General features: G+C 36.9%; 1 protein-coding gene and 1 long non-coding RNA gene across 7 annotated transcripts in view; both read left to right on the forward strand.

Annotated features, from left to right (window-relative positions):
• Ten-a (tenascin accessory) overlaps positions 1–15,548 on the forward strand; it is a 411,424-nt gene that overhangs the window by 200,244 nt on the left and 195,632 nt on the right. The window lies entirely within an intron of this gene.
• On the forward strand, positions 11,382–13,713 carry LOC138402520 (uncharacterized). Its single transcript, XR_011236897.1, has 3 exons — positions 11,382–11,759; positions 12,724–12,860; positions 12,950–13,713. It is a non-coding gene; the product is annotated as an uncharacterized lncRNA (long non-coding RNA).

Below are 15,548 nucleotides of genomic sequence, written 5' to 3' on the forward strand. Positions count from 1 at the left end.
GTTTTGCCTCGTTTTGCAAGTTTGAGTTACCGGCCAAGTGCGAGTCAGACTCGCGCACCGAGGGTTCCATACTACAGACGTATTTTTTCGACATTTTGTGAAAAACTATTACCTAGGTATAAAGAAAAAATTAAAATCTGTTTTAGAATATACAAGTAAAGCCCTTTCATATGATACCCCACTCAGTATCTTGCAATATTGTACAATCTTACTTTGAAAATTTTAAATAACAATATTTGTTCATGAACACATTTTAATCATTTTCTTGTGATGTAACCACAATTTCACGGTTTTTGGATTTTTACTTCCTTTACTTGTGCTATACGACTTACCTGTCTGTCCAATTTCATGATTCTAGCACAAAGGGAAGTACCCTATAGGTTTTTTCTTAACAGACACGGCAGACAGACAGAATAAAGTTAATGCGTTGCAATACGACTTGCGCGTTATCTTATGGTAATGGTAGAAGTATGCCAGAAACATTATCATAAGTCTCAAAATGAACTGTTCAAACTTTTAGCTCAGTCAAATAAACTGTTCCCTTCAATAAATACATAATTAATTTTATTTAAGTACTAGCTCATGCCCACGACTTCGTCCGCGTGGATTACACAAATTTCAAACCCCTGTTTTACCCCTTTAGGGATTGAATTTTCAAAAAATTATTAGATTAAAATGCTATGAAAAGTTTTTAACCAAGGAATTAAATTGTCAGGCAATTTTATAAATTTTAGTTGGGCTATAAACACCGACCAGCTACTGAGCGGCGTCAAAATCTGTTTTGTGTGAGACAGCTCATAGTTTTGTAAAATAATTCGGCGGTTTCGAGCTATTACACAAACTGTCAACGCAGGTGCCACGCTCCTACTTCTCCGCCCAGGATTTGCATTCGGAAATACTCCTACTAATTTAACTTCTCTGTTTGTTTAGTCAAACTAAACAACACCCGCAGTTCCTGGCTCACGGGAGTCGAACTAACATTGGAAAATTATGTAGTTATCTTCAGACATAACTTCTCTACTATACTTCAACTAAGTAGAGTAGAGAAGTGATGTTTGAAGATAACTACATGCCACTTTCACTCCGTTTAGCCAGGAGTTACGGGTGTTGTTTAGTTTGACTAGATAGCAGGTACTTGATTCTACGCCTAACCAATGTGATAATAATAACTCACGGATCGTATACAGTCTACACCATATATATATATTCTTTGTTAATTTTGTCAGCAGTATTAAGATAACAACATACGAAAACATAACCTTCAGGATCCGCCGGAGATGCAAGGCTCAAAAGGCACGCACCAGGAAATTTTCAATAATGAAAATGTGTATGACGGATTCTGCCGAACTGCAGCTGATATCTTCCATTCGAAGTGATGCTAATTATTCATCTGTAGTCTTGTACTCATAAAGAGGCATTCTACAGTAAGTAACTCGTCAGGTGCGTATTAGAACTGAATGGGTCATGAATTCCGTAGTTATACTAGTCTTTGATGCAACCAGTACATAATGAAGTAAGTATCTAATCGCTGAACATTGTTTCTGAAAATTAGTTAGACGATGCGTTTGCTCTTTGCACCAATTTCTGGTTTTAATTGCGTACCTACGCACACAGAGGCGAAACAAATTAAAGCTATTGTTAGACGGATTATGTAGCAAAGTCCATTTATATGTAAAATAGTGACGCGTACGTTCGGAGTCAGCCAGCCATACACGTGCCAGCCACGTCGCCTGTGATTTTCGCGTGTGCTGATAATTCGGCTGGGGTAACCCTAGGTATATCTATACAGCTAAAGATTTTAAAGTAAAAGAGCTCGGCTCTGAGTCTGCTTTGCTTAATATATAAAATTAAAAGCGTTTGCTTACGACTTCATCTGCGTGTTTTGGATTTTGTAAGCCTCGTAGGATCTTTAAGTTTCACAGAAATAACGTCCACAGATCGCGGTCTTTAACTTATAATTGTAGTACAGTGCGAAATTTCATTTAAATCCGTTCAGCAGCTTAATTTATTTTTAAATGTTGAATGTGAAGGGTGGTGTGACAAAAACAAAGCACTTCTTGGTGACTTTAAATTAAGATATCATAATGACTTAATTTTTTTTATTGCAAGATAGAGTTCCGCTTGCCAGCAAAATCAAGCAATGTTGACGACTAGGTAAGAGGGCACTTGCCGATAGAAGATGCCTCTTAAAATAAAAACATAAAAGTAATCCTAATATACAAAAAACAAAAAACGTTTCTACCTGTGTCTGTAGTAGGCTTTGAAACCTTCCAACCGATGTGCCTCAAACCGGTTTCATTAGAATGGCGATAATGCGAAGATGGTTTTAGATAACTAAAACAATTCATTAGGCAAATTCTTTTTTTAGCGTAGTAGCACACACCGGGTTTCCGCTGGTGTTTAATAAAATTCATATATTCATGCATTTTAGAAGCAATTTTTCCGCGGATATCGTAGAGTTTTCACAACCTCCGAGTAGATATCTAAAAGTTCGCCACTTGCAGGCATTCTGAACCCCGACTTTAACAGTCATGAATAAATATTGTATGTTATTCGTTTTTACGTGCACAATGACTGTCATTACAAGCTGGTAAAGTTTACATTACTATAACATGATTTTCATGTCTACATGCGGCGCGCCGCTGTTGCTACGAGAATACATTCGTGAGCATTCAAATGATGAGACCCTTGTGTACGTACAATTCTTGAATTGAATATGCTACTTAAAGCTTTGAATATTCATTTCCCTGGAATCTAAAAGAGGATGATTTTGGCTCACATTTCCAAATAATATTTAATCGTGATATTTAGTTTATCGTAGCCGCATATATAGGTACAGCTGCTGTATCCTAATGGTTTCCAACCGTCGTATTTGAAATCTTTTATTAAATTTTATTTTAAAATTGACACCATTCTTATCAATTACTGAATATTTATTTACATGTTTGCGTGATTTTTATATTCATACAAAATTCACAGCCTAATGCTTTACGATATGTGGAACACGTAAAGCCTAACTCTAGTTTTAACTTATTTTTATCTTATTTAAAGAAACTAAGCGAAAATAATTATAATCATCATGACCAACCAGTGGGTTGGTCATGATGATTATAATTATACCGGCTCATTACAGACTCTCAGAATGAGAAGAGTTTTGGCCATAGTCTACCACACTGGCCAAGTGCGGATATAGGCAGGCCTAAGTTCCGATTGACAGACCCATTGTTTATACTAAATTATAGGAAAGTGTTGAAATTACGAGTTTTTCAAATTTGCAGATTGTCTGTTTTCTTAGAAGCTATTTTAAACAATTTTAAGATGAATCAAGCTAACCTGACATGCCATATTGCGGTTTTAGTGCATTGTTGGTCTATACCTACCCAAATCGCTTGCCGCTTGCTTCGCGTTCGTTAGCCGATTGTTTCTGTTCACACGTGCATATTTACATTTCAATGCGCTGCTGAATTTAGCCACGCATTGGCTGAAATGCTCGGTTTCTGTGATGATGAACAATAGGACGGTTCCTATATTTTTACCCGTAGATAAAACGGTGGCAGTTGCATTTTTTTTTAGAATAAGGAAAATTTGAATGATTTACATGAGGTTGAGAATTATTTCTCAAAAATAGTACGCGACAGGTCTAGATAGCAATCGGGGAGGGAACACTCTGCACACCCGCACAGACCCCGCGCTATAACCCGGTGCGGGCGAGCGCGGGTGACGAGCGGGTGTGCGGGGCGTCCCCCTGCCTCGTACCCCGCTTGCGATTTCAACCTATCGCGTACTAAATTGTTAAAGGTATTTAAACAGATCCAAAAAACTGTCAGTTTCAATTATTAATTTAAAGAGTCAGAGCTAATTATTTCCAACAGTAGACGTCTATCGGCTGACGACGACAACGTAGCCAACTGTAGCAGTTTGCTACGGAAAATTCGTTTTTCTCACCTATGTATTCATTTACCGTCTTAGTTTGTTAAACTTTTAAGCATTATATACGGGTATATTTATCATATGGAGGTAGGTATTATTACAAAGGGTAGCACGTAGAAAATACGGAAAACGAATAGAGCTATAAAGTATAACCTTATCATCATTATCATCATCATAATCAACCCGTCACCAGTCCACTCACAACTGAGCACGGGTATCCTTTCAGAATGAGAATAGCTAAGTATAAACTGCCACACTGGCTAAGAGCAGAATAGCAAAGTTCACGCGCATTTAAGAATAGTATGGAGAACTCTCAGGCAGCAGATTTTCTCACAATGTTTTCCTTCACCGTAAAAAGACAATATTTGATTGCTTAATAGAAATATACACTGTGAATTTCAACTCTCTACCTATTACGGGTTGGTATGGTACAGTCCACTGACAGACCGATGGAAAGACAGGCGGACAGCCGAGGCTTTGTAATTTGGTTCTGTTGGCACCATTCGGGAACGGAACCCTGAAAAATAACGAGTTGTTGTTGGCATCATGTCTTTGTCGGCCAGTATTGCGACACCCACCATTAGTTTACATACAAATGGGCGTCGTGTTACATAATCCATCCTGTGCGATGGCGGCAATTTGTTACAAACCGTCTGGATAAGCAAATTGATCGCTCCTCTCAATGAATATTCAATAAAAACCTCCCTATATTGTGTTTCTAAAAATTTTCGTTTATATTGCGGGTTTGCGTTTTTTCAGTTTATTTATTAGAGAACTAGCTTATGCCCACGACTTTGTCCGTGTGGACTATACAAACTAATATTGTTTTAAAAAACTTGATATTTGCGTGTGGAACTGTCTCTATATATCGTGGATCCCAACTAGAGTGAACGAGGATTTTCAGAAATTTCACCCGAGCGAAGCCATCGTCATCATCAGGGACAGGTTCATGATCATCATCAATCCATCGCCGGCTCACTCCAATCAGAATGAGAAGGGTTTAGCCATAGTCACCATGCTGACCAAATGCGGATTGGGAGACTTCACACACCTTTCGAGAGCATTATGGAGTACCTAATCTCAGGCATGCAGGTATCCTCATAGTGTTTTCCTTCACTGTTAAAGCAAGTGATATTTATATACTTAAACTGATTTACCTAATACCAATATAGTGCTAGAATAAAACGACCGTATTGGCTTTCTTTTTTACATTGCTTTTAATTACATTGGCATAATTATGATTAATATCCCTACCTAGACTTTCAATTAAGAGCTGCTCAACAGTCTGCGAGTAAAATTGTCACATCTGAGAGCATAAAGCGCGCTGAAAGGATAAATCCAGTGGGTTTTATGAATGGAGTCGGTATCTGTCCGTATGAACATGTCGCTTGCCGAATGCACCATTTAGTAACAACGGGATGTTTCATTGACGTTGTTGTAGTTCGCGTATGTTATTAAAGATTATGCTAAAATATGCTTAAACTTGCGCCTTTCGTCTGACTTTAAAGTGTTGTATGAATCGTACTTTATTTGTAACGATTCTTGTTCAACTACAGATTAAGATACGTCTTTCTATCATATGTCTTCAGAGCATCCTTAGTTGTTTTGGTCATTTGCCCGCCGAAGAAATAAAAGTTTTGAAAAGCTGATCATGGTTGGGAACGTGGAAGGAAAGAGAGCACGAGGAAGATCTTCTTGGTCAGACCAACTACAAGAAACTAGTGCGCTCAACTTTCACAATGCTGTACCATTGCTAAAAATAGGACTTGATGGAAGTACATCATTTACCGCAAAATTTTAACTCGTCAGGCTAATCCTTACTCATGAGGGGACATCTAAAGATAGAGAGAGACAAAACCCACTAGAATAAATTGGAAGTGAAATGAAAATCCTACTAACAAAAAAATCTAATATTTTCCACAATATGAAATCCGTATTAGTTTACTTATACTAGTAAAGTAGGTACCTTTTTTCCTCAAGACCCTTGTCCTATCTCAAAGATAACACGCAGTGGCAATCCTGATGCTGTGCGAATTTCTTCGACTCAACCTTTGACTTCTTATCTAACAAATAAAATTTCATTAGAGGATGAGATTTTTTTTATTGTAAGCTACATAGTCGATAAGTTAGTCACTTTTAAATAAAGAGAAAAAATGAAAGTTTTGTTTCTTATAATAATTATTACAAAATTATGTCTCTTCTATATAGATGATAGATTTGTTTAATACATACGAATGTAATGAAAATTTTTGGGATCTTAAAGACGTGATCTAAATCCTATGAATGAATATTAATTAGGTGTAATCCTGTAAGCTATTGAGATTTCATCCTAGTTTATGCTTGTGATACATATAGCATTAGTAAGGCTTGCGTAACGTTCTACTGTGTAGAGCGATATCGATAATAAGGAATAGGGTATACATACCTTCCTAACTACTTATTAAGAGAAGTTGCCCTAGCGCACTTCAGCGTTCTCTATGTAGACGTAGTTTGGCCTCTTAAAATCGATATTTGTACGTATATGTTCTAAACATTAATTATTATAATATGTCTATAGTTTGCCAGATTTCCGTAAAAATAAGAAGTTGTAAAGTTATATGCTATGGATGTAAAGATTTTTATGTAAGTAGGTAAATCTGAGTAACTTTGGAAATAAATATTTTAAGGGAAATCTGGTGAACCACAGACTGATATTAGTTCCAAAAACTTATCTACAATCTCTTATTAACATACTAAATTGAATGCCAAACTACGTTTGTTTAGAGCGCAGTACAAATAAACTCCTCTTGAACTATACTTTGTAGATGAAACCATACCTACAATATAGCACACAAAATGAAACCGCGACGCGCTGGTGTGTGTACCCTCTTGTCTGCGAAGAAGGCACCAGCGGTTTACGCCTGGTTTGTTCTCCTTTACGCGCCTCGATGGCGACTTATTTGTTTGTAGCCTAAAACATTATATACCTACCAAAAAGAGAGGTAAAATTGGATAAGAAAAATCACAATTTATTAAAAACTAGCTTATGCTCGCGACTTCGTCCGCGTGGACCACACAAATTCCAAACCCCTGTTTGACTGACTGACAGACTGATCTATCAACGCACAGCTCAAACTACTAGACAGATCGGGCTGAAATTTGGCATGCAGATAGCTATTACGACGTAGGCATCCGCTAAGAAAGGATTTTTGAAAATTCCACCCCTAAGGGGGTGAAATAGAGGTTTGAAATTTGTGTAGTCCACGCGGACAAAGTCGCGAACATAATTATGCTAGTGCTATATAAGCGAATAATAACGCCGGCTATAAGTTCTATTTCTGTAACGATCGCAGTAGTACTTCCCGGGTCGCAAAACATTAAAGGTGCGCTTCAGTACCTTGATAAGCTCTATCGCCTGCCATAACGTTACCTCCGGTTTCCTGCTGGCTTACTATTCAATGGACATGTAAGTTCAACGCTGTGTATGCTCTCGCTGTTTTTATTCATAGTTTTATATGCTAGTAGATTTTGTGTTCCTAAATTATGTCGAAACCGGCATGCTGAGAGTTCTCCATAATGTTCTCAAAGGTGTGTGAAGTCTGCCAATCCGTACTAGGTCAGCGTGGTAGACTATGGTCAAACCTTTCTCATTTTAAGAGGAAATCGGTGCTTAGTAGTGAGCTGGTGATGCCTTAATGTGTCCTACCTGTCCTCACGTATGGTGCTAAAATTTGGACAGTGTGAGGAGCTATGGAGAGGGCTATGTTAGGAGTTTTCCTGAAGGACAAATGAGGAGATCCGCAGGAGAACCATGGTCACTAGCATAGCATAATTGCTAGCCAAAACCCCTAGCTAGCTGAAGTGGCAGTGGTCAGACCACGCTTATCGACTGATGGCGATAATTATAAGGGTGATGGCCGTTGGGCGTTGGAGCCAAAAAGTCCTAGAATAGCTTATGGGTTGGGATGTACCTACCTACATCTACGGCTCGACATCCTAGTGCTACGTAGTTGACAGGACGTCAATTCAAGGTCAACCCTCGAGCTAACTCATTTTAGCTAACTCCGGCAAAAATACGTGATAAGAGGTCACGTCAACTTTGCTGACCTCATACGCATTTTCAGTATTTAAAAAATGCATTAGGTACGTGCGCTTCTTACGGCTCTTAGGCCTTGTATAGGTCGTCTCATTAAATACGATCACGTCCTATATCAGAGTCGCAATATTATGTTACAACATAAGATAAAATATAAAGAGGATCATAGGTGGCGCCATGTCTTTGTCGGAGCGCAACGGGCGATATTGCGACATCCACCATTAGTTAACATACAAATGGGCCTCATTTTACATAATCTATGCTATGTGATGGCAACAATTTGTCACAAAATCGCTACAACTAGGTAAATTGTTCACACCTCCCAATGAATATCATTTCAATAACAAAGTTGTGACTTTATAGGATCCCGTACCCGAAGGGTGCCAACGGAACCCTATTACTAAGCCTCCGCTGTCAGTCCGTCTGTCTGTCAGCGGGCTGTAGATATGGCTATATGCTATATGGTGATATGGTATGACAAACACGGACGGACCATTAACCGTAATGGGATGTTTTTTTTCTTATTTCTTTGATTTTCCGGAATAAAAAGTAGCCTTTATCACTCTCCAGGTCCTTAACATTATCCATGCAAGAAATCACGCCGATTCGTTGCTCCGTTGTGTCGTGATTGAGGGACAAACCAACAAATAAACACACCTTCGCATTAAAGATATTAAGTACATATTATGGTGTAGAGATAGCTAGATAAATTAAAAGAATACTATCAGCAGTAAATTCTTAGTAATAATAATAATAAATGATGTAGCGATAAACTAAATCAACCGCACTTTACTGTTCAAACCCAACCATTTCTTTATGAATAGTCGTTTAAGTTTAAATATGAGTCACGTAGTTTCTAAAAACTGGAATGAAGCCATGCATACCTAACGTTCAAAGTGCGATCTTTCTATTGTTGTTCATCACAGAAGCCGAGCATTTCAGCCAATACGTAGCTAAACTCAGTGGCGCATTGAAATGTAAATATATGCACACATGGGAGCAGAAACAAGCTGTTAACGAACGTCAAGCTAAAGACAAAACTAACAAAACGAATGGGGATATACAACCCCAATACAGTATTTGAAAGTACAGAGCGACGCAACTACAATCCAAAAGCTTATTTCACACAAGTGTGAAATACTCACGACGCTCAATCGTGCGCTCAATACTGCTATCAGCACCAAAATGGCGAAAATTAAGTTGCTTCAAAAAAAGGTTGGCAATCGAAGGTTTTAGTAGGTAGAGATAGAGATCATTGGTTTATAGTGGCCAATAAATTCATTAACATATGAAATATTGAAACCTAGATTCATAGCGACCTAGGTTCATTCATAGCGATAAAATATTTGTTAGTGAATGGTAGAGTTGGCACGCGACATACAGATACCGGCTTTATTCATAAAGCCCAATGGATTTATCCTTTCTGTGCGCTCCTTCAATCCTTTGAGCTCTCAGGATATGACAGTTTCTCTCACAATAGACTGTTGAGTAGCTTCCAATTAAATGGCCTTGTTCTTTACACAACTTCGTTACTTATGCCCATATCAATTAAAGAGTAATGAGTTAACTACGGTCATAATTAATTATTTGTGATTGTAAATAAATTTATATATTATACTTGTCTCTATTTTTCAAAGTCTCGAAACGGTAGTTGTATTAATAGCATCTTATGGAACAAAAAACACAACACATAATAGGTGGTATGCTAAAGATAAGTAATACATGGCATTATCTTTTGAAAGATTCGTGCATTTCACCCATATTCGAGGACGAGCCCTTGGTGAATTGCAAACATATAATGTTACAAGGTATCCAGCCAGAGTATCCCTAATGGACACTTTTAATACCAAGTGGATCCGCTCTGAAGCACTTTCTGATATTGTATATTATAAAAATATTCCATATTCTTGTCATATTAGGAAAGTTATCTAACTATCCCGTCACTACCCAAGCTGTATTTCTACTAGTCCTTCATTAATTTTTCAAGTCATAAGGATTATTATTTATTATATTTTATTAGTGACACCTTATCTAGCTTGAAGAGCTAGAAGACTCGATTAATTACGCAATGAAACATAATATATTAAGTAACATCACTTAATAACTAATAACTGTCTTTGGCCTCAGGGAAAAATTAATTAAAATGACTCAAAACAATTTGCGGAATTCTTTTGAAATATAATATCCGCTTTAGAGTTGACTATGTTTTTAAATTGTCTCGTTTCATCGACCAGACGAAAACGCCCCTAGATACAATTAGAGGAATGAATCGCGTGATCTCCGCCTTTATCTTTTATCCTAGTTACTACCAGTAATAACTGCCAACCAGCATAATAGACGTGGTAACATTTCGCGAAAATAGGAATTTCTTTGTTGCAAATTCCTTTGAACGCTAAGGAGGGATGGATCCTTTTTTAAATTCCTCTAATAGAACATTTTTCAGTGAAAACATTTGGATACGTTTCTCTGGTGCGATATCGGAAGAGAGACTTGTCACATCCCAGCACAGCTTCCGCAAACTGGTTTACGTTGAGCTCCGCGTTTTTGTCACCGCTCGTAGTACATTTCCGTGTACCATTCCTGCCGGAAACAGGCTTTCAGTGTTCACCTGTAATGCAAAGAAAAGTCTGTAACATCGCCGAAGTGTCTTTTCATCGGTGGAGTGTAAAACGAATTGAGCTACCGAAGCTGTGCGCTGTGTTAAAATCGAGTTTTCTTCTTTTTCAGCACATTTTACATTATTTATGTAAATATAATATTGAGCTGTATAATATTATTTTGAGTACTAGATGCGTGCTAAAAAGCAATAAATTGAACATAAGATCATTTTGTATTAACAGATGACCAATAAAGTTATCTTCTCGAAACACTATAAAACACCCAAAAACACAGGTGCCCAAAAACAAGCATTAATAAGTTTGGTTAGGATACCTATACCTCAATTCTTTGCTAAAAATCATTCATACGACAGCAATAATAATATTAAACAGGAAAGTATGAAAATAAACTCTTTTGTGATCTGAATAATAGATCGACTTTGTGATGATAATATTGTCTTTTTAATGTAACATCATAATAATAGGCTACTTGACAATTTTTTTAAGTTGGTCTTAAATGGTTAATATTTGTCCTATTATATCAAAAAAATTAACACTATATTTTTTTGCGCCCTAAAAACCGTAAAACTTTAATTTAAAAAAATATTTTTCTTAGACAGGTGAAAACACTGTCGGCCATGTTTGGCCGATAGATTATCTGTGCTCTGACTTCATGCATTTGTAAACAACAGTATAACCCTGTGGTTATACTGTTGTTTACAAATGCATGACGTCAGAGCTGTTATTTGACTGAATATGTACTTTTCCGGGATGCTGAATTTGATAATGACATTTATTTTCAAATCCAAAATAGCAGACATGCACTTTTCACAAAAAATAGAAATGGGTGTCGTTTTCAGGTTTTCCAGGATGCTGGTTTTGATAATGACATTAATTTTTTAATCTAAGATGGCGGGCCAGCACTTTTTATAAAAAATAGACGCGAGTGTCGTTTTCAAGGTTCTCCAGGATGGTGAATTTGATGATGACATTTATTTATTTTTAATAAATACTTATATATTATACTTCTATTTTAGTGGATCACAGGATTTTCTTTGACAAGGAAACGACAAAGCAAAAAATCGAATTGAATTAGATTATGATGCTATTACACCGTACCATTTAGAGCCAGCTTCTGAAAATTTGACACTGTGTTTGTAAGTTGATATTATTTAGATACTAGCTAATGCCCGCGACTTCGTCCGCGTGGATTTCACATTTTTCAAAATCCCGCGGGAACTCTTTGATTTTCCGGGATAAAAAGTAGCCTATGTGTTAATCCAGTTAAGAATTCTAAATTTCATTCAAATCCGTTCAGCCTTTTTTGCGTGATTGAGTAACAAACATCCAAACATCTACACTTTCACATTTATAATTCCACTAGCTGCCCTGGCGAACTTCGTTCCGCCTACGGCCTAACAGTCGATTCAAATTTTTTAAATTTTTCTCTCGGTAAGAACCATCCTCGTACTTCAAGGAATACCTAATTTAAAAAAAGAATTAGCGAAATCGGTTCAGCTGTTCTCGAGATTTGCGATGACATTTAGTGATTCATTTTTATATTATAGACTAGCTTATGCTCGCGACTTCGTCCGCGTGGGCTACACAAAATTTCGAACCCCTATTTCACCCCCTCCAGAGTTGAATTTTCAAAAATCCCTTCTTAGTGGATGCCTGCGTCATAATAGCTATCTGCATGCCAAATTTCAGCACGATCCGTCCAGTATTTTGAGCTGTGCGTTGATAGATCAGTCAGTCAGTCAGTCAGTCAGTCAGTCAGTCAGTCAGTCAGTCAGTCAGTCAGTCAGTCAGTCAGTCAGTCACCTTTTTCTTTTATATATTTAGATTAGGATTAGGATAATATAATTATTATGTTACTAGCTGCCCCGACGAACTTCGCACCGCCTACAGTCGATTCTTTTTCAGGACTTTTTAAAAAAAATTCTCTCCATAAGAACCATCCCCGTACTTCAAGGAATATTATCAAAATAATTAGCGAAATCGGTGCAGCTGTTCTCGAGATTTGCGATCAGCAACACATTCAGCGATTCATTTTTATATAATATAGAGATTTACTATTTGTTGTCAGATTTGTCAATGCTGAATTATGTTGTATTTTAGTGACTCAAGACATTCCTTTTAGAAGAAAACAAGGAAAATAAAATGAATGTGCCCAATATACGTACCACTGAAATCCAACATGATGCTGCAACATTCAATTCTGTACTAAATATTGAAAGGTCTACCATACCATACTTGTAAGTTGTTATGCTATGTTTTTTGCATACATTCTATATAGATAATACTCACAATATAATTATGTTGATTGTATGTTTATTAATTCCAGAAATGAAATGGAGAGCTTCAATAGTTCTGCGTCGAATGATACATCTAATGTGACTGTTGAAACAGAAAATGATACATATTGTGTTTATGTGTGTAGTGGGCTTTTAGAGGGAAATTGAATTGTACCTACTTCCTACTTATAAAAATAAAATTTTCATTTTTGAGATCAAAGTGGAATTTATTTTGACTTTTGTTTTGTTTTGTACAAGTAGATAGTATATATAGTTTTTAGTCGCTACTAATAGATAAGTGTAGGCAACAAAAGTTATTTTCACAGACAAACGAATGTGTAATCATGTGTTCCTAATAGGTAATCCGCCAGCACAGAGAATTCAACTCCTAGAGTACGCATATACAAGGTTTTACATGAAAACAAAATCGTAAAATGTTGGCGGGGGACAGGGGAGAATGCTTTGTTGTGATTGGTGGACTGACTAATCAAAACAATGTGCGGAATGAGGGTACCGAACGGGCGTGGGCGATGATTCATTTAAAATTCCGTGGGATCACCACGATTTAGCAATGCAATTCCTTAGGTACAGCATCAGGGTCGAGAAGTGGGTCTTCGAGTTCAATGATAAAGTCTTTACTTGGTAGATATAGGTACCTACCTCCAATATCAATTTATAACCGACAGTTTCAAAATCCCATAAGTTTTGGTGGTCATGTCCCCTGCAGCATCAGGATTGAGGAGTTGAAATCCTGTGTGTCCTATATAAAATGACATTTTATATAGGACAATGTTGCAAAGTTTCTTTATCAATTAAAAAAATACCCAAATCGGTTCAGAAATCTCGGAGATTTCTGTGTACATAGGTAGAAAAACACAACTCCTTTTTTAAAACTCGGTTAAAAAAGTATCCTTTGTTAATCCTCTACTTGTCTGTAAAAGTCCCGTCAAAATAGGTTCTGCCGTTCCGAAGATTAGCCCGTTCAAACAGACAGACAGACAGACAGTTTTTAAAAACGTTTGATTCAGCTGTTATGGTACAGTTCAAATAACAATATTATGAGCTTGCGGTAGTTATTTCGAAATTACAGACAGACACTTCATAGAAGTATGGATTTCTATAATATATACGAGTTGTTTATACACGCTGAGGCAGTAGTTACCTAATAGGTATGTATGTAAGTGAGATTTTATAGTATTCATCAAAAGATAAGTAGGTAATCATTATCATTCAAAAAAAAATTAAAAAATATTTATTTCAGTAGGTAAAACAATTTCACATAGTGCGTAGTAATTGGGACCATCCCAGTAACTGTTTTAGTATTGCTACGAGTACTCGTGGCAGGCGACCCCGCTCTTCCATAAAATCTTATACAATAATAATTGAAATAAGTAGTTCCTTCATAAATCATATATTTACAAAAATTCATCGGTGACATCTGTCCAACTATCTGTGTGCCATCATCAATATATCCGGACGCTAGTGTGAGCGCATGCACTCGCTACACTGCTCATCACTGAGTCTATCTCTTTCTATCACAATGTTAGGTGAAATAGCATACAGGTTACCCACGTGGGCCGAGCAGTTCGGACGTGCATCCAGCGTCACCTTAAAATACGAATGTATGAGTTTTGCCTATCTCAAGTTTTATAAAATTATGTTTGTTTTCTGTCTTAAAATGGCTATGGATTTTGGATAAGAAAATAATATCAATAAGTCGGACATTATTATTCAGTGGTTGCCTCGTCTTAATAAGAAAACGTGTATCTTACGTTGGATATTCGCGTATACGCGGTGTCGTAATGGCTTGGCATCACAATATCTCGTTATATGAAAAAGAAACAAAGAAACGCGCGTGCTTCGAATATTGAGCCAGGTGCTGGTACGCGTTAAATCTATTAGCATAACTTAATACTAATGCAATAGTAGGAACATTTTTGGCTTAAAGTAATTGACTGTTAAAAAACTTCGTGAGGTGTTACAAATTTTGAATGTCGTTGATAAAAAATAAAAAAAACATTTATGTATGAATGTATGTGACGTAATATAGCGTAGGAATACATTTAGGTTTATTAATTACTAGATGATGCCTAGACTAGAAAACAAAAGCTATGGATACCTGTCTCACACCCTGTCTGACTTATGCCGCACAGACCTGGCCCCTAACTAAGAAAACCTTAGACAAGGTAAGCAAATGCCAAAAAGGAATGGAACGCAGTCTCTTAAACTTAAAATTGAAAGACAGAGTAAAAAATGTTACCATAAGAAAGAGGACGAAAACAAAAGACGTCGTAAAACACATTCTTCGCTCCAAATGGAAATGGGCAGGCCACATACAAAGAGTTGCGGACGAAAGGTGGTCACATACAGTCACAAACTGGTACCCACGAGATTCAAAACGTAGAAGAGGCCGACCTTTCAAAAGATGGAGTGACGACATAGTCAGAGTGGCAGGAAAAACATGGTCGAGAGTAGCTAAAGGTAGAAAGAAGTGGCTTCTAATGGAGGAGGCTTTTACCGCCCTAGGCGGTCCTTACAATGAAACCCATTATACTAACATAGTTATTTAAGAATAAGAAACATAGTTACTAACCTACTAATAATTTTTTTATTTTTATTTTTATTAATTATGCACTGTATTGGTAATAA

Source organism: Maniola hyperantus, chromosome 6 (genome assembly GCF_902806685.2).
Source record: "Maniola hyperantus chromosome 6, iAphHyp1.2, whole genome shotgun sequence".
Taxonomy (NCBI): domain Eukaryota; kingdom Metazoa; phylum Arthropoda; class Insecta; order Lepidoptera; family Nymphalidae; genus Maniola; species Maniola hyperantus.